At 35.1% G+C, this 21,387-nt stretch overlaps 1 protein-coding gene across 3 annotated transcripts in view; it reads right to left on the bottom strand.

Annotated features, from left to right (window-relative positions):
• PLCE1 (phospholipase C epsilon 1) overlaps positions 1 to 21,387 on the bottom strand; it is a 166,236-nt gene that overhangs the window by 96,418 nt on the left and 48,431 nt on the right. The window lies entirely within an intron of this gene.

A 21,387-nucleotide genomic window follows, 5' to 3' on the forward strand; every position in this document is an offset into this window, starting at 1 on the left:
TTTTCACTTTTTCTTGCTGAGCTGGGCGGGTCTTTGCAAACAGAAATGGTTTTAATCACTGTGAGCAATCTTTCAAAATGTTCTGGTGTCACATTCATTGCGTTACTTCCAGCCTACACACAGGTCTTCTACCTAATATTGGTTTAGTACTCTTCTTCCAATATTTGTGCTAACACACTAATGAACTTCAGACTGCAGCATAGCAACTAGGTAATGTTTGCTTATGTAAAAGAGTCTAATTATCAAAGCAAGAATCTGGAAGAAATCTTTTCATTTAGTATACAAGGAGAGACTTGGTTCTTTGCATTCTTGTATGCTGACTTACTGATTAACATTAATAATTCGTCTCAATGATCTGTGCTTTGTAATTACAAAGTATAAACTACCAAACTAAAAGTTAACATAGGAAAAGGTCATTATAACTGTTACCAGAACAGGTGCTGAGACAATTTTCATGGGGTTGTTCCCCACCAGTCCTTATATGTGCACAAGAAATAAGCAGATGTCTTAATGACTGTTTTTGTGAGTAATGGCTTGTTTCTTGTTGCCATCCTTCCCCACATATAAACAAAATGCAACTATCCATCAACACGGCAGAGATCGCATCCAGTCCTATGACGCAAGCACACATGTGCTCAGTCAAATGATAAGAAACTGTTTGCACAGTCTGTGCGTGCCACATGTTAGAGGCACCGGCACCCTCACCACAGGACACATACGTACCTGCCATGTAATGAAGGAGGGAAGTGGCTCCCAGCATGGGGATCTGCACACACATCCACTTCTGCCCTAAGACCTGCATTTACCCTGCCATGTAAGTGAGGAGGGTTCAAATGCCCTGCTTCCATGAAGTATCTGACCCTCTACAAACAGAAGTTGTGAACAATGATGTAATTCTTTCAGCCAGGTAAAGAAACTGAGAATAGCAGAAGCTTTGATTCAGCTACTAAATTCAAAATTTGGCAAATTTTTACTTCTTATTTATTTTTTGCCATAAACCAGAAAATCAAATGCAATGCAATATTTATTAAAGTACATATTTCTTCTCTTAGTTTTAGTTTTTGTATTAACAATTTCTTGGGGAAAACAGTAAAATTTTACTCAAAATGTAACAATTTATTAACTAGTAATGTAATTCAATGATTTGAAAAAGAGCACTGACATTTATTAATATATAAAAAAAAAGTCTTTCACATGTTGACAAGGACTTTTATAACTCAATTCCATTAGAAATATGGCTTCTGTGATTCATTACACAGTGAAATGCTGCAGTATCTTTTTGTTTCCTCTCCCTGCAAATTTTCCAAAATTTATTTGGTCTCAGGCTTTTAGAAATATTAAGCCTTTACTGAAGCCTCTTTATCTTCTTTTCTTTGGTATACAACAGTTTTATGGACTCTCAGACTCTCAGTAAGAACACTGCTCATCTCCACCTTTATTCAGAAAGAAAATGCGCTCTTCAACTGTGCATTATCTGAATAGGATATATGCGTACCTTTAAATCAGGTAAGTGTCTGCAAGGAACAGTGGGGATGTGCTTATGACACACCCTTCCAAAAGGTGTACTGTAAAATAGTGAAGCTGCCTGCCTTATGCATGGATGATGAGTGTGTCACACATAGCAGACATTAGTCTTTTTACCTTGTTTAAAAGAATATTTAGTTAATGAAAATAATTTAACTTCCCAAAACTACAGTTACCTTCCAAAATATTTTTTAAATTGTGTTCTGCAACATACAAAGGCCTACACAACTAAAATTTCTTTCAGCTGCCAAAGCAAAGAAACCATTTGTTGACAGAAACAGGCGACAGTGTTTTGCCGGAGAGATTATACATAGAATAATTGTGTTAATCTCTTTTGTATAAAGTAGACTTCAGGGCACTAGCTGTCTCCAAAGACTCTGCGCTTCACATAACATTTTCAAATACTGTTTGTTTTGATGTGTTAAAGCTCTGAATGTGTTACTTCTGCTGCACACAGATGCATTTACAAAAAAATACAGACTTACAATGTGTATACTTACCAGCCACTGAAAAGAACTGAAACAATCAAAATAGGAACATATCCCTCAGGTAACTGATAGGGAAAAACACCTTTCAGTGAGATTGCACCAGACAATTGGGGGAACTTAATCTTGCCTGGGAGACAAAAAAGTTGATTCCAAGCCAGGGCTTACAGTTCATCCTGGCAGATGTGGTTATATTGACCTATATCACTACCAAAGAATGATTACTGTAATTAACAATGAATGTGAACCAAAAAGAGTAAAATGCAGCACTAAACTGACATCTACCTGTCAAAAAACAATGATTCACAAGGGTGTATCGCTCCTGATTCACTTTTGCCTTCCACATCAGATCAAAGATTTCAGTCATCTGCACTCTGATTCTGCAGTATCTCACATACTACATATCGAGCAGTAATTCACAAGAAACTGAGGACAGTATCTGGATCTAAAAGCATTGCAATATTAAATGTACTTCAAATTTCTTTTTAAGCAGTGCCAAGTACTGACACAAGGAGTTTAGGGTGAACTTTCTTATCTATACCACTGTAACGAGCACACATGTAAATGGTAAAATTTATATGCAGTTATAGTACCTCAAGATTTACTTTAGAAAATAAAAGCACAAATTCTAATATTTTTTATCTTTTTTTTTTCCCCCACAATACTTTTAAAATAAGAAATGAGCTGAAACAGGTAACTCCATATTCCAATGAAAGTATACTATGGCTTTGATAGATTTTTACTTTCTTCTATTTTTTAAAGAGATTTTAATAGTAAGTAAAATGAAAATAAAAATTACTTGCAACATAAAATTTTCCAGAATACTACAGAAGAAAAACATGTCCTCCAACTCAAAAATGAAAATTAGCATTAAAATAAATATTAAATTCAGGCAGATTTCCATCCTTGTAGTTTTACAGCCAAGTCCATATTTGGAAAATAAATGGAAACAAAGAGATTTTTCAACTCTTAATAACATATGCAATAAATCATCAAAACTTTACTTTAAAAAAAACTCAGTTTTGCTTCTAGTAACTTAAAATGGTATCTGCAAGTTAACTTGTTGATAACCTTCAGGCAATAAAACTTTCTTACAGTGACAACAGACATATTTTCTTAAGATATCATTTAAAAATAACTATAAGAACAAGTAAGTCATGCTGGCCTTGAAACTATTCAGTATTTTTCTCTTATAATCTTTTCTTCTGTTTAATCATCACTACAATTGCAAAGTGCGTTATGTCTTTTTCTCCACGCACACTACTGTAGGTTTACTACATAAAAGTGGCAGAAGCCTAAGCACCATAGCCATTCTTAGTCCTATAGTTTATGACAGATATTCCCCCAAAACAAAGCTGGAGTTTGTGGGTGCTGCTGTACTGGAAATACTGGATATAGCAGTTCACAAAAATAATCGTTCTGATTTCTTATGTAAACTTACATGTATCTCTTCCTTTTTACTGTAATCTTTTATTTGTTTCTCTTTTCATATTTTTTCTGCCTCAGGTATTTAGCTTAGAACTTGGGTGCATGTTATCATTTTGCCAAACATCTAGCAACTGCTTGGCACATATGAAACCCAGAAACTGGAATTAAGAACAGACCAAAGATTCCTGTTATTAAGAAGCAGGCTTAATTTCTCTAAGTTTATTATAATAATAAAGAATATGTGTACCCCAAAAGTTCATTGTAAAGAACAGCCATGAAAAATTATGTTTATTGCTACAACACTATAAAAATAACAGAAAACAGGCCCTAATGAGGCTTTAATAATTCACTGCATTGCTTCTGACCAGCACCTGTCCAAACTCTAAAAACCTCCATCAATATATCCTGAATGATCAAAATGAAACACTGAAATGTAGGAGGTATTATATATATATATACACACACACATATGCTCGGTTGCTACTATGCATTCCACTCTGATTTCCTGGCTGTTTACCTACAGAGTGTTTTTCTATTATAGAGGGCTGCCAACAGCCCATGCCCTGTGACACAAAGCCTTCATTAGTTGCACATTTTTAAAGCAATTTTAAATGTCTGTAAACCAGAATGGTATATTAACAAGTAATAACTCTCAGGACAGTATGTCTTGAAGATCACTTAAATATCTCCTTTGAAAACATGAAGGTTTTACAGAACATACAAGCCTAAAAGCAATTAATAACATCACAGGAAATGCTGCTCTTTCCAACTTTGTTCTGTTCCCAGAAAAATTTCATTAAAATGAGTAAATTCTGATGGTGATTTTTCATTTTGGCACTACAGGTTTTTCCAAAGAAAACCTCATTAATATGGACCAAGCAAAGCTAACAGCGATCTCTTGGAAGTCATGACCAAGGACCATTCCAATTGCTTTTATATGTATTTATTCCACAACAGTGTAACTCAAGCATCTATACCATGGAATATGACAGCAGTCTACTATGAAAAAAGCACCTTGGGCAGAAAGAAAGGAATATGTAAAGTGAACTTGGGTAGAGGAGAGGGGGGCTGAAAGAGGAAACACACTTATCAGAATGAGAATTTGCTCAGAACAAAAGAATCAGGCATTAATGCACAGTTAGACAATACTTCAGTTTTATGTCTTCCAAAATGGCACTCCAGCATCACACTTCGGAGCATTTATTTAATAAAATTTAAAGAAGAGGTGATGCTGATAGTCACATAATTTTCTGAAGGATCTTGGGGTTACTCAGATTTATCTCATTCAGGTTATGACCATACATGCACTGATTAGCCTGTGACATCTCAAGATCACTGCCAAAGTACAAATGCAGAATAGATTAAGAAATGCTTTTTTGTAAAGATGTTGCCTACCTAGAGCCAGCACTTGTCACTGGTCATTTTCTTCCAAGGATATCGTGGGGTCGGGGCGGGGGTGGCATTAAATAAAAATGAAAGAATATTCTCCTATTACTCCTTACTATTATAACCTTTTAGAAAAATGGTATTATTGTAAAAGTGGAAATAAACAAATTTCCTAATGAAGTTTCTATTAATAAATTACTTTTCCCAACATTCTTACTGAAAAACTGTTCATCTTATTAATCTCAAAATACCACCCAATATTGTTCTGTTTAAACAAGAGTGAGGCCATAGCCTGAGGGACATTTCTTTTAGCTACAAACACAAAAGCCATTTTGGACATAATTATTTTTAACATTTAGCTCTTGATCTAGTTCACTGTGAGAGAAACAGTCATTTAATTACTCTCTGAACAATGCTAAGTTGCTAATCATTTGATTTTCAAAGATCCTGGAACAAACAACTGTCAACTGGGATCTGCAGAAATGCTGAAAATCAGACCAATCTATGAAAAAAGGTCTGCCACTGATCTGGGATTTAAAGTCAGGTCATGTGAACTCATACAGATTTCTAAGCCAATACAGAATAATTACAGACCTTGTTTTTAATCTAGCTCATATTTTCAAAATAATTCCTGCTATGCAAAAATAGAAATGAATCACACTATTTTGTACAGTCAGTTCTCCACATAATTTACAATTATCTAGTCTGAGTAAACATTACAGGTACAAAGACACTTGGACAATGCTCTGAAGGCCAGGTCCGGAAAAGCACTGCAGCTTTCTGACCTAAGCTAGGTCCAAACAAATTACCAGTTTCTCAGCACTGTGCTTGCCAGATATCCCATTTCTGAAAAGGCTCACTTGCTTGTGCACGCTTGTTGCTTACAGCTCTACAGAATCTAGTTACAGTGCTTCCTTCATCAACTTCCTCTCTGTGTTCTCATAAAGCTCAGGCATCTCTGCAGAGAAATTCACTACAAAATTTGCTTAAGATGACAGCAAGAAATCAGATTCTGAATGGATGGATGTTTGCAATGTCAAGAGAAAAAAACGCTTTTATTAAAAGAAAACTTTAAAAGCTACAGCAAAAAATGGTTGTATCATATTTTCTATCACTACTGCTGAAGTCACCCATTAAAATTTTGAAAAAATATTTTACTTAAATTGCAAGAAAATGTAGATGAAAGGCATACTTAAAAGAAAAAATATTTAATATGGAACAGCAAGTTAACAAACATCTGTATTCAACTTCATTCCAACTCAAACTTCCCCTGCAAAAAGTCAAATCTTTGGCAAAACTACAAACTTATACAAACACTCTTTTTTTTTTTTCCTTAGCAAATTGATAAATTTACCATATTTTTTTGACAATTTTACACCATTGGTCTGTTACAGGACAGTTAATCTGTTACAGGACAGAAGCTTCATGTTATTATGCATTAAGCATGGATTCAAGTGTTCCAGCTACAAAATTACATTTTAAAAAATTAAAGAAAATAACAGCAGGAGAGACTGGAGGTGACCAAGTGTTGGGTTCAAATGTGTATCACTGCAAATGTTCTGCACTCAAAAAGATCAAAGATTGACCATCCCTACATGACACTCATAGATGAAAAAGAATGAGGTGCCACAAGTTTAATATGTATACTTCTCTGATTTTCAAGAAGGAGGAAATCTTTAATTCATGAACTTTCTAAAACAATAATCTCTTGTAACAACTTCTGGTTACATGTCAATGATGAGAACTGAAATACATTGAACACTGAAGGCATTTTCTGTTATGTCTAGAATAGTGTATATACCTGTCATTCTATCATGTACTTAAGATTCTCAAGAAGACATACCAGAGCTTCATTCTCAAACAGTTATGCAGGTTGTTCAAAGCTCAAGGATGTTGTTACTATGTTTGGTAGAGATGATGCTCTTGAACAGCAGAAAGGTCTGCTCTGTCAGGACTATTTCTTAGCTCTGTTCACTGACATGTCTTGTTCATCTTAGCAATCAAATAGGTGAGGCCTTCAGAAACTCTTTTGAGAAATTGGAGCTTTTTTGTAAGTATTTTTCAGTGTTTGGAGTACAAAAGCTAGACATTCAGACTGTTAGAACATTATCTTCTTGGTGGACTTGGAAGCCTTGTGACCAAATAAGCACACACCATTCAAGATGAAGTGGATGATGACACAGTCATCCACAAGCTTTAGTAAATTGTACTGCCACTCAAATTTGTGTGAGATCCACTACCTATCCCAAGATACTCTCTGATTTCTTGTTTGTCATGACACTCTACTGCAGAGTTTCTCCCTAGGTGCACTGTGGCAAATATGGAAACAGCTATCTGGAAGCAATGCAGTTTTGCAAGTTGGGGTCAAACTCAAAAATTCCCACAAATCCTTTCCCAGCATCTCATGATCAATCTCTTTTTGGCTAACAGGCAACATTCTTCAAGTATTAACAACGATCCCAGATTAAAATAAAAATAAAATAAAATAGTTATATATTATGACGCCCTTCATCATACTCAACAGGTTTTGGACATATATTTGAAGTCAGCCTCCAGCTGGGTCTGCAAGCCAATGACTGCCTTGCAACGCAGAACTGATAGCAGTTTCAGCAATGGCACTTGCCATCTAGCCTGCCTGCAGCTTTACCAACAGGAGAAAAAGAACTGTCATCACCTGAAGAACTTTTGCTGAAACACAGCCATCTGGTGCAGGTTTGCATTTGTGTTCAAGAAATAGCAGTAAAGGACTGTTTTGGCACAGTGTGATGGTCACCATACACCACAGCATGTCAGGGTGACAAAGAATAGCCTCGGAGATCCGTATGCAGGTAATCTCAGAGTTGCAGTAGCAACTCATCAGCAAGAAAGCCTGAGCTACAAAAACACATTTGCAGTGAAACATATGCAACTGTGCAAAGACTATTCAGATCATCACGGGTTAGCAGTGTTCTTTACGTCTTAATTTTCTCATATCTTGTCTCTATGTATTTTCACATCGTGCTTAAACAGAGTATCTTGACTGCTGAGATGCTAATTTTCGTGATAGAAAAAATCCTTAAAATATCCCTACACTGCTGAAAAGCTGTTTTGTTTTTGAAAAAATGCCTATAAAATAAGAGAATACAATGCCATGGTGCAATCTGAAGTGTACCTCATAACGTACCAGGAATACTGCTGTCTTGAGGGAGTGGGGGCAGGAAGAAAACCTTGCTCAAAATACGTGCACAGAGTCATCAATACTGCTACAATTCTGCCCAGTACTTGACAAATGCATTATTTACTCTAGGGTGGTTCAGGCATATTCAGGGCAGTGTGGTTCACAGGTGTTGTTCGTCTTTTGCCTGGCACACTATAAAGAAGAAAACCAGGAACTACTTTAAAAACAAAGGAAATAGAAAGGTTTGTTTACTGCAGCAGCAGACCAGCATGGAAGCATCAGGAGAGACAGAGGGGAAGAATTCTGAGTAAATAGTTGAGGTATAAAGAATTTAACTGTCACTGCATTGAGGATGCTCTGAACGCAGTCAACAGAAGGAGTAGTTAAAAGAGGAAAGAAAGGAAATACAGTAAAATGAAGTAAGGGGGGGGGGTGTTCTGCATTGGGTGCATTTTTCAATGCATTTAACAAGATTGTGATTTTTAAAAAAATCTCTGCTTGCATAATTTGCAATTGCAGACAGGGAGTCAAGGCAAACACTGTGTGTTATGCCCTCACTGTGCAGAAACTGGGGGGGGGGGGGGGGGGGGGGGATGTGATGCCAAGATACAGTCTAGCATATACTATCACTTTCTCCGTACAACAGGAATAAATCTACTGAGTCAAAAGGAAGCTGCCCTCCCTGGGGCATGGTGTGTATGACTGGCATATGAGGTGCGTGCAGCAGAGTCTGTCCAGTCCCCTTACACATCTGAAGGAAAGAACACATCACAGGAAAGGAGTAATGGTCTTCAAGTACCTCTTCATCATAGGAGTCAAAGCTTGTTCCAGCATACTCACGACAAACTAATTCACTCATAGCTTTTCTAAGTGTCTAGCATTACTGTCACTGTGGGAGGCCCAGATGTTTTCCTTTGCTTTTCTGTACATGAGCTTCAGGTTCTAACAATTTAGATAAAACACTGCAGTGACCTGTCCCCTTTGGTCACCCTTCCAGCAATTGTTTTGTCAATATTCTTGTTGCAATGTCTGTTCCCAAAGGCTTTTCAAACTTTCGCTCTCTCTTCAATGATTAAGGAAGATGTGGATCTTTGCAGTGCCAGGACAGAGCACAAGACAGACTACCATGCCAGAGAGCAATAACGCTCACTTACTCCACAGCAATTTTTGCTGTGTATCAAATTTCACACAGTAACTGGGCAACATGGCACAGAGTAGCAGAGGACACACAGGAAAACAGATGAGTTTACCCTGGTAATATGGGGAGCGGTATCGATGGCAGCTGGAAGGTTGCCAAAAGAGTGAACAAGCGCAGATGTGCCCAAATATTAATATTAATTAACTGATGTTCTGTGAACTTTCTACAGCTTCAATTGCAATTACAGAATGTGCATTACCTCACCAGCCAATATTTCTTATTAATTGCATCCTGTTAAGGATGAGATCATTTCAAGGAGCAGAAACTGAATTTAATGAGGGTGAAACCATCTTGCAGAGGCAATCCCTAAATGTAACTCAACATTCTTCAGAAATAATATCAGCCATCCCCATTCAGTTCTGGTATATGACCTATGTCTTGAGTAGGGAAATCTTTTCATTTGTGATCATGAGAAAATGATGAAACAGTTTTAAAAAACCAAATACATTTGAGAGTTGGATTTACTTACAACCAGAAATTGTAACAGCAGGCTCAAACTTCTGACAAGTCATCATCTTCACTTTTGATAAAACTTGGTTGCTATTACTAATTTTCCATTTCTGTAAGGTAACAGTACTAATTATTTTTAAAGCCATTACCAAAGGAAAGATGGACTTCACAGATTTGGAAGACAGACAGAGCAGTGCGATATAAATGGGGCACAGATTTACCACAGCATCTCCAACCCCAGAAAATCCTGCTTAAAGAATCATCAGTCCAGTGGAGAAGGAATAGTAAAATAGTCCTTGTTACTTCTCATGGCAGGTAATACACTTTAGATCCAAATTACTAAGAATCATCTTAAGATATAAAACAGAGGCTGACAAAAGACATCAATTAACTGTCATTTGAAAGATTGTTCATAAGTACTTGAAATTTCAATTTGATTAAGGAGAAAATGAAAGGATGACACCAAACACAACAAAGGAGCTCTTCACATCACTTTTCAGCAACGTGAAACAATGCCCTTGCCAGTGAGAGAGACTTCTGTAATCTTACCCAGAAAGGGCCAAAAATATCACTTTCTGGTCAGCCAGATCAGCTATATATATTTCTCTTGGAACAAAAGCATATGTGAACAAATATTTTTCTTAATAGTTATTAATTATTTGATTACTAAGTTCTCTTGTAAAATTCTTCAGTTTAAATCATAATTTTCATATTTTTCTAGAACTTCTCAACTTGGTATTCTGAGTTAAATTTCTGTTGACTGTTCTACTCTTGTCAATTCCTCATGCAGCCAGTATTCTCTTTTAATTTTCTAAATGAGTGCTTATTTACTTCCTCCAAACTTTTATCAACAAATTCACTTACAATCAATATGCTGTCTTAGTAACTAAATAAATTAAATATACTCTATTCAAACATCTGTGTTATTTCAACTTTATTCTAAAAATAACTACCTATTCTAAACATAACTACTAAGCTAATGCACACCTTTATTTATTTACTGAGAAGATGACAGTTTTACTAGTCTGATGTGGGTCATGTCTTTGAACACCTGATCACGTGGATTGGAGTTTCTTGAGTCAGCAACTTTCAAAATTGTCTACTGAGTTTTTAACATAAAAGTATAGGCACCACACATACTTCTGTTCTAAAATTGTATTACTTTTTTAAAATACATTTTCATAATGACTTTTGATACCTCTGATGAGAAACAAAGATATTCCATTCATATAAAACTTCTCAGGTGTGCTATAAAAAGTATTTAAACCAAGAAAAAGACTAGCAGGTTAACTTTTCAATAGAGAATAGAAGTTTTACTGTAGCCAAGTACATTACCTAACATAGACACTAATTAGGATTCAAACTCCATGTCAGAAAGCAAACTGAAATAATTCAAACAGCTTAGATGTTAGAATATTGAATGTGCCATGACTGAATAAGTTCAACTTGAGAAATGCACATTTTCATTGTAAATTCCACCTTTTGTTGTACATCTTTAGATCATCAAACTGCAATGGTATGGTACTATTAAAATGGATCTCAAAGCTTTCCAAATGCAAGTAAAAAATAGTAAGAAATACTAACAGAAGCCACTGAAAACTCTATTTAATACATCCTTAAAGGCTTACGTTCTTCAAAGGTAGACACAAATTAATTACTTTAATTAGGTTATTAAAGGTTTCAAACAGGCATTATGTTCATCTTTTCCATTTCTGAAACACTGACAGTGTGATGGGCACATTGCAGACAAGTGAATGCCGAGCATTCAACGCAGAGGAACCCAACAGCCCCTTTCCCACATGTCTCTCTTTTCAACTATTATTCTGTATGTGGAGCGATAGCGAGTCTAGATTTTCTCTAAGGAACAAAAAAAACCAAAAACCCCCCCACACATCAGATACAGGCAGAAATCTGTATGGTTTTGTACCACACTGACAACCATAATCTTCCCATTGGAGGAAAGGCTTCCACAGAGCTCATACATTTAAAAATAACTGCATCCTCACACATGTGAACTGATTATTTAAACAACTCTGAAAGATGAGGTTAGTTGCATATTTCTGAACTGCAAATTGACAGCAAGTTTGAGGGGTAACCCACAGTACAGAAAAAACCTTAAGACATCTCCTGTCAACAAGATCATCTTAAAAAGAAAGAACCAAACAGAAAACCTAAAAATTATGGCTGTTGAAGACCATGTCTCACCAGTCCTTAAACGTTTTGTTTGTTGTCCTCTTTCTACAATCATATCTATCTGCCAAAGGTAGCCGTAACTACTTCTGTAAAACTCTGGCTTTACCTGTTCTTTTAAAATATTATTTTAATATGTATACTTACATAACTGATTCAGAAAGCATACAGTCTATTCCATTCCTGTGTGTCTGATATTAAAAGTCAAAAGATAATCAACGGTAGGGGTTAAAGTTCACAGCATTGGCTAATTCAGTTTTTCCACAGTGCGATATTGCATGCCTGAGACTAAAGAAACTGCTTAGAATTGCTTATGAAGGTCTCAAGCTCAGAGTAAACGTGTCAAAGCTCAACGATGAAGTACATGTAATAAAACTGTCTTCGTATTTATACAATCACTATTATTATTTGTATCAAAGAAAGACTCATATTGGGATATTATTGTACTATACATTGTGATTTTATATTGAAAGGTGGATCTTTCCAAATCTATCAGAAACAGCCTACAGTTTAGATCTACAGTCAGAAACATAAGTATTACATAAATGTAAAGTGCAACAGAACCTTACTGTATCTCTAAATATTTTCATTTATAACCAATTGTAATTGATATTGTTGTAAAAGATCAGTAAGCATATTACTACAGCTGTAAAATATATGCACCCTACCCATCGCATACAGCTAATAAAAGAGCAACTTGGAGCATTTTCCTTAGCACAGGAAATCTAGTTCTCATTTTCTAATTTTGTAGACACTGAATCCATGCCTATTTGTTTGCTTGTACTTCAGCTGTTGGGTTCATAGGGTCACATGAATAATTATAAGATTATTTTGGATAGTACTTAGGGGCCAGGAAATTCTCAGAGTTTTCATGACTGAATTGTTTAATAGACTTTTAGGTCAGGCTACAGAACATGATTTCATGAAACAAAATACATTTGTTCTATAAAGAGGCATTTTCCACTTTAAGGGTTTTTTTTGCTACCTAGAAATAGAAAAGGCACTATTCCTTGCCCAAAGTAACAACAATATATTGATACTCTGAACCTAATTTTTAAATGACACATTTAATATTAATTTACTGATAAAAAGCGAGTCTTCATTCATCACTGCTCACAATGAACACTTAAAAACAATCCTTAAAAAAAAGAAAGAAGGGCTCAAGAAAGGGGCTCTCTTGGGCTATCCTGTAAACTCTTAGAAGAAAATTTTTGGCTAAAACTAAGCAATCACAATAATCCAGCATGGTACAATGAAGCAATTTTACTGATGTTGGTATCTCGAATCAGTATCCTAGGACCTTCAACACTATTCATCTTCCCTAGTCATTAGTTGCTAAGGACGACCATGGTGCATCTATAGAAAGTAGCTAAAGTTTAGGAAAGTTTAAGATAAGACAACAGCATGAACAGGTAATACACAATGCAGTGACCTGAAGAAATAATTTCTTCTTTTCCTTTTTTTCAGCTGGTGTGTTCAAATCCTGCTTTAAACTGAATAACTGTCCTGCAGAACACAGTACATTCAATTTTCACATCATATTTTTATGTTATGTCACAACTTTGATGATGGACACCTAATACACACTAATAGCCATATTAAGACAACTGTATACTAGAATAAAACTGTATTTACTGAAGTAATTGTTACTGGAAGAGTTTGAGTTTCATTCAAATCTACTAAAAAGATTAAATGATGGTAACACTATGATTACATTAAAATCCATGGGTTTATTTTGCTGTCTCCAAATAGAGTTTTGGAAGCCAATTCCAAGATCTAAACATGGGACAATGATTCATTAATTTTATTTCCAGTTCAGTTCTACTTGCCTGAAATGCACAAAATGGAATCTAATGTTCTGCAGTATTCAAAGGTCCTAAATTCTTCATCGCAGTTAAAAGATGTTTTTTAAAGTAAATATGCTTGTTTTAAGAGAGAGAATGAGAGTGAATGAGGAAAAGAGTGACCAAACAAGGGAGTGGGAATGAGAGAGCATTAGTTCAGTATTTAAATTACACTTTTTAATTGTTAATGAAGCAAAGATGATTCTGCAGGACCAGAGTATTTGTTCTCCTTTCTTTTCCCACTGGAGTGGAATGTCACTTGAGGCTTGATTTTCAGAATTTAAGGCATCTGGCTTCAGACCAGAAGAACAAAAATATTTTAAATTAACTTTCCTTATTCTCTGGGGATTGTTACAGACCCAGGGACTACAGCTTAGTCATCCATGAGATTTATTTTGCTTTAGCATTAGCTTCAACTAAACTTTGTATATACAACAGCTTACTTACCAAAATTCATAGCCACTCTGCTCAGTGCAATGATTTTTATATTACACTGAATTACCTGCATAAATGACCTATGTATATGCTTAACTTCTCAAAATGAAGGATAAAACTTAGATTCCCATTATAAGCTTCTCTTTCATACCATCATACCAATTTTGAAAAAAACTTTGACTCATTTATCTATAATTACACAGGCCCAATTTAGGATTTTTCAAACTTTTTCAGAAGCTTCATCTTAGTAAGAAATAGTGCCCCTCAATAGCTTTGGAAGAGCTGAGTACAGATTTGTTTTGAATTAACTGCACCAAGTTTGCACGTACATAATAAAGTATTCATGTACTTGAGGAAGGAAAATTTGTAGTGGATGTTTCGGTTAACCCCCAAGCAAAAATAGTTGTTTGCTCTCTCATTTTAAACGATTATCCTAGAAGGACAGAAAAACCTTGAAAGCGCTGTATGTTTCCATGAAACTCTAGTAGTAGCATAACATTTTACTGAAGTCTCAAATACTCTAAACTTGACAAGTACACTGTTAAGATCTTTAGAGATCATTTTTGTCACAGTAGCATCATTGTGAGAATAAGCAGGAAACTTTTTTTGTTCAAATAGTGCTATGGTAAGAACTTGAGGCAGCATCAGGGACAAAAACCAGAAAAAAGTCCTTTATAAAGATTATATCGATCTAATGGATCCTTGCTGTAGCATAGAATAAACAAGCAGAGATAATTTCCAGACCCTTATTTTCTCAGTAGCATATCAAGGACAATCTATTCCCATGAAAGGTAAAGTTTTCGTATGCCTTTATTAACAGAGGTCTCATCAAATCCCAAAGCTACTTAAAATATATAAACCTGTTATAATACCAGCATAGAAAAGGGCAATACTATGGTGAAAAAAAAAGTAATTTCCATCTGAGACATGTACTTCTAAAATCTATTTTAAAACTGAGTCTTTATATTCCAAAGTTACTCTACAAAGCTGCACTAATACATTCTTCTACAATGAAACATGCCTATGAAGATTCATCTCTCAAAGACTGTATGAAAACAGAAAGTGAAGCAATGAAGTTTAGTTGCTTATCAAAATTTAAGATTAAAAGTTTGGGCACTAGTTTAGTATTATTAAAATAACTGATATAAAAATGACACCTAAGAGTCACAGCCTCTCTCAAAATTAATAGAGAAATAAGAAGGAGTAAAGATGGCAACAAATACTATTCCATAAACTAAGTTAAGATGGTTTTGATAACTCTGCACCCTCAATATGTACTTGATAAACATGTGACTGTAATTTAACATCTTAGTCTAGTCATTCTTTTTTTATTCTCCTGACTGGCTACCTGTGTATTTACTTTCTTCACAGGGCATTACTCCTCTGGACTTACTAATACATCAGTGAAAGCCCATAGGCACATACATGCTACTTATCAATATAGTCATTTAATAATATGTTATATCTGTATATCCCACAGCTCACCTTTTTTACCACTGTGTGCACACTTTAAAACAGGAATTTTATCTCCCTATGCATTTTTTCGGCTCCTTGGAAAGTCAGTCCCACAGCCTAATGCTGCCAGACATTATCACAGCATACATGACTTTTAACAGTATTCATAATTTATCAACCTTCAGTTACCCTTTGTTTTATCACTTCATAGCAGCACAAAGAAAAAAGTAGATATGTGGGCCCTTTACTGCCTCAAAGCTTTGTCATAATGTTCCCAGCCTATTTGCTTTTAATATAGTAAAGCTACAACACTAAACTATGAAAGCATCAGAGAGGTAAAACTCCTCCCGCTATGTAAGTGAAAATAAGTTGATACAGAGTTTGTTTTCATTAAGAATAACCATCACAACTTACTCTTACTAATAATCAGAGCTTACATACAAAAAAAGAACATTATTATGTTATTTTTACAAGTAGGTACTTGGATTCCTCATTAACCAACCTACAAAATAAAGTGCTTGGGCCAAGTCAAAAGCACTGTTCATAGTTTAAATTCCTGAAACACAGTACTTTACTGGAAGACTATTCCAGTACACTTGAACATTACATAATTTTCAATTTTTTTTTTTACTATTTAAAAGTACAACATATGTTCGAGAAAAGGAAACAATTCTCTCACTATCGTCACTAGTGTGTAGTGAGTTGCTTGTAATTTTAGTTTCATGTGCATATGATGGGAGAGTAAGACAACACAGTACTTCTAGTATTTACAAAAACATACATAATCATCAAATGTCATCCTGATTATATTTCTACTGAACATTCTTCTGTGATTACACTGGGTGAAGGGATAGGTACAGAATTTGCTTTCATTCATAATGAATATTCAAAAACCCAAATCTTATATATTCACTTTATGATTTCAATATACTTTACTAAAAAACAGCAAGCAAGCATTTTCTATAAATTCTTGCTGCACATGCAATGTTTCTTCATCAGTTTACAGTAACAGTGAGGTATTCATTGGGGGTTTTAATGCCGACTTCATTAACTGTGTCTAAGTATTTTATCAAAACAACAGAGTAAGAAAAATAAAAGCCTGTAATTATATTACTTTATAAATAAAGTTAGAACCCAATATTAAGCAAACAAGTAGAAAGAAGTTCATCCAAGTTTTATAACTTTAAGCACTGAAATCCTGTAAGTGGCTTTACAATAAATTAAACACAATGAGCTAGTAAACATTCACATGCAGTATGCCCAATTTAAATAAAAAGGAAACAACACAGACTTTTAGAAATTACTAATTGTTTACATCCGCAGGGTAAGTACTGACTGAAAAAGCAGCATGTTCCAGTAAGAAATATCCTGCTTAATATACCAAGAATATCTTTTTCTGCAGCACTACATTCTTCTTTCTGAAGAAGGAAAGCCTTCCTGTTATTCCTGCAGCAAGAAAAACTTTTTTATATTTCATAGTATATGAACCATACCTTTTCCCCTTGTGTTTCACCATATCCATATCCGTATCATATCAACTGGTAGGAAAAATGACAAAATTGTATAGAAATTGAAACAAGCAGACACAAGCAAAAACTGCAAGTTAGCTTTCAGCAATACAAGATGACAGTCTGTCCTCGTCTACAGAGACTGCCTAAGAGCCTGGAGAGAAAAGTAGTACATTGCCAAATCTTAATCCCATCGCTGCATTTCACATGGTGCTGCATCACCTCTGCAGCTGCTACAAGTCTACTCTTCCAACAGTCAGTGGAAATCTGTTCATTGTAAAAACTCCATAAGCATTTTAGTTTCACCACAGACACACAGATAATAAAATCTGAAATATTTAATATTTAATTTTGCTGACATATTGGAGTCTGTGTTTACATTACTGCAAATGAAATGATGCAATGCTAAATTTATCTGAAAGCACTGCCTTAGTCTCTTGGTGTTGTATGAATTTATAGAAAAAATATTTTACAATGTTAGCAATTAACTAATTTCTAAAATGTATTTATAAATACAGAAAATAATGTCACTGGCATAATGTAAACTCATTGTAAGTATAAGTAAAATAATTCTTCCCACATTAGATTTCTCATCTCTAAGCTACAATCATATTATTGCAGAAAATATACAGATTAATAGGAAAAATAACTGTGAGCCAAATTATACAAACACAAGATTATTTCTAATTAGTGTCCTCTTGAAACAGTGCCCAAGCATACTGCTGAGGTTGCTGCACACTGCTCTCCTGTAATGCTGGAGATGTCCTTTTCTATCGAACCACCATATTTCTTCACAAGGGGGCACAATTTATAAAGGAAAGGCCTGTTTCACAAGTAATTTTTGCAAACCTAAAAATTCCAAGGGTGACTGTATGCTACTTTAAGAGGGTCGCAGAGGAACACGAAGTGGATGGAAGAGAATTTTTCCTAGTGCAGGAACTGAAATAAGCAGCCGTACAAATCCATTTTCTTTTAGATAAAGTATAGATGAAGGAGCCAACGTGGAAGTACTACAGCACACTGGGTATTTTGTGCCTGCATGGCCTTACACTCCTCAGGAAGACTCCTTAAAGTGGGTCACACTTCAAATAAACTTGCATAAATCTGTATCTGGTAACCTGGGTAACTTTATCTCAGAAGTGGGCCTTATTACTATTTAGTTTACCCTCAAATACTGCTCTTGAATAACTTCATCTGTGGACAGACACTGATTGAAAAGCAACGATAGGCAAGAATAACATGTCATGGAAGAAAAAAAAAAGAATTATGTGATAAAGGTAGTGATGACAAAGGTAAAAGTGGAAAAGCCACTGAGTAGCAGAAACTGCTGTAAAGGTGACAGTTCCATATCTTCTGAAAACATACTTTAAATAACATGACTCACCCCTTACTGTCTTTAAAATACCTTCCCTTATAGTTATGGAAAAACTAACACAGAAGAAAAAACTATGAAAAGATATGCTGTAGTTGCATGCTAGTGTGTCAGGAAAGTAAACAACATGCAAAACATCCAACTATCAGTAAAACCTGATAGTCTTCTTCAGTGTCCTCTTACAATAATTAACAGCAACAAATACAGGAAAAGGATATATGGCAGAGACCGTTGTTAATGACTTCTATGCACAGAAAAAGATACAATGATTTCTGAAAAAACTGTAATAAATGTTTTAATATTATTGCATTAATATTACTTATCAGGACTATCATTATCAAATATAACATCATCTAGCAACTAATGTAAAAATAGCAGGAAATAACTCACTTCTATAAAAAAAAATTACAAAAATTCACAAAATCTTGTCATTAAACACTCCAAAGATCAGTACATTACAGACATTTTAAGTAATGTAGGCTCTGGCATTACAATACAGTTTTCTCACTGTTCCAGAAATGAAGCAAAGACCATTTCACATGCATGTGTTTTTTGAGTAAGACCTTCTGGAATACATTGTATCTATTTTTCTACAGAACATTTACTTTTACTAAAAATAATGAAATGTAATACAACTACCACCCGTGGAGAACTGTTCTTTAGAGAAAATAATTTGTTTATCTCTAATCAATGATTTTCTGGTATTGCCTTGACATTACAACACCTGCTTTGGTACCCAAAATTCCCTAATACCAATTTGTGGTTTATTTCTTCAAGTGCTGGAAGCCTGAAAAAATTTCTTACCTGTTACTGTCAGGGAAAATGTACTTTTGCTTGAAAAGGCATGACTACAGGATATTCTAAAATTTGGCTCTTTTTTTCCTGTACAGATTTGTGTCTAGAAGACAACCCCTTTTCATGGTATCAATACTGACAGAAGTCTTTACATGGCTTTCCCAAGTATGAAAAGACAGGGTAAACACCTCTTCCACATACACCAATTTCATTACATTATTTGGAAATAGGGATCAATCAATGACATTTGAGCAAAAGGGCAACAGAAAAAGTATGCTGGAAGGAGAGCATGTGTAGGTGATCAGTGGCAGAGATAGCTGTACTGTCTTTGCCTACTTTATGCCCAATAACGAGTGTTTCTATGTAGAATGACAATATAGTAGGTACATACACTCTGCTGTTTTCTAGGTACTGATTAACTTTGTTGAAAAGCATCTGTCAAAATAGAAAATCTTTCATAGAGACATATCATATAAACATTTAAAGATAGCTCTCCCACAGAAAACATGTTGGATGCACTTCTAACCACGCTGAGGTTTGCAGCACAGATTAGCTCCTCGAAGAAATCCCCTATCATTATATGTCTCACAACTACAAGTTACAAAACCAGCTATTCTTCCTTAGCTGGCCTGTCAAATGTTTTACTGGAAACCGAGAGAAACATCTACAGATGTTCTAGCTGCTAATATTTGGAAAACAGACATCTTACATGACAAACTTATTCCTTCATTTCATTGAAGCCACTTTCTTCTTAATGGGTAGCCCCACTTTTACATAGGAGATATTAATGAAAAGATGCCCATCTTTACTATAATCATTCCAGTCCCAGGCAGCAGCTTCTATTTCCACTGTAAAGTAGGGGAACAACAATCATTCTGAATTAAGCAAACTAGGGAATATAATAAAGTTCAGATAAGTAGTTTTAATTGCTTTTATTAACTACAAGAGAATTTATTCCAAGATAAATTTGAAGTTTGTTGGCAAACATCTATGGGCATTTAGTTCATAACATATTGGCATTTTCAAGTCTATGAACATTTTAAAGGACACATTAATGATGTGTTAGCAAAATGGTTTTGAAAAAGGTAGTTGATAAGAAACACAACTAAAGTAAAAAATAACAGCTTAAAAATTTGCAATAGATTTAGCTAAGCAACTCTAGAATCTGTAGTTTTACCTATATATTATGTGCTGCTAGGGTTCACATTCTTTCAAAACTACTACTCTACAATTGCTGCAAAAGTGTTCTTTGAAAATTTAGAACAAAGCACCTGAACAAAACATATAATTTGAACTGAAAATTCCTAACTCCTGGAGTCCATAATAAAATCTTCACTCTAAGTGCCTATGACCACATCATTATCCAAATAGTGTGAACCCTGATACCATCTAGTACAGAAACTGCTTTACTCTTTTAAGCTTCTTTAATGTGCAGCATGATCCACTATGCAAAGAAGTACTTCAAGACAGCCAATCTGTTCTTGGCAGTCACAACAAAACAAAAATCTAACAGATTTGTTCAAATACAATTTAAGTGCACTTCTGGCAGATAAACAATGAAATTCTCTTTCCTCTTTGGGGTCTTAGAGTTTGTGCAGAAGAACAAAACACTATCTAAATTCCTTGTATAGTTTGGTAATGCTCTCTATCAGTTGAATTTAAGATCATCATGTCCTCATGGTCCTGAACATATTCTTTTCTACACAAACAGGCTTGTTGAACTAACTAAATTCACAGCACCTTGAAGTGCATCCCAAAAAAAAGAAAGACTGGGAGGAGGCAGCTGACAAGTCTGCATTCATTTACCTTTTCAGGCCTGAGCTGTTTCTAGGATCTGATCAGGAACTCCAAGTATCACATGCAGGACACGAGGCAAGTGCTGACATGCCTAAACCAGTCGGCAGTCAGGCACCAGTAAGACATCCTTGCTCTCTTCATCTTAGCACAGGGTTAGCAAGAAAACCAAATGCTTTTCCTGTCAGATACACTTTTTGTGTATCTTTCAGTGCCACAACATATGGACCTAATAGCATGAGAATATTTACAAGAGATTCCACTCTTCTGCAGAATCCAACACATGAACAATGTTGTTCCCTCCATCCCACATCAACATTTTATTTGTTATTTGTTGTTCTTCCAGTCCACGGAAGAAAAGCTATG

This window comes from Buteo buteo, chromosome 4 (assembly GCF_964188355.1).
Source record: "Buteo buteo chromosome 4, bButBut1.hap1.1, whole genome shotgun sequence".
Taxonomy (NCBI): Eukaryota; Metazoa; Chordata; class Aves; order Accipitriformes; family Accipitridae; genus Buteo; species Buteo buteo.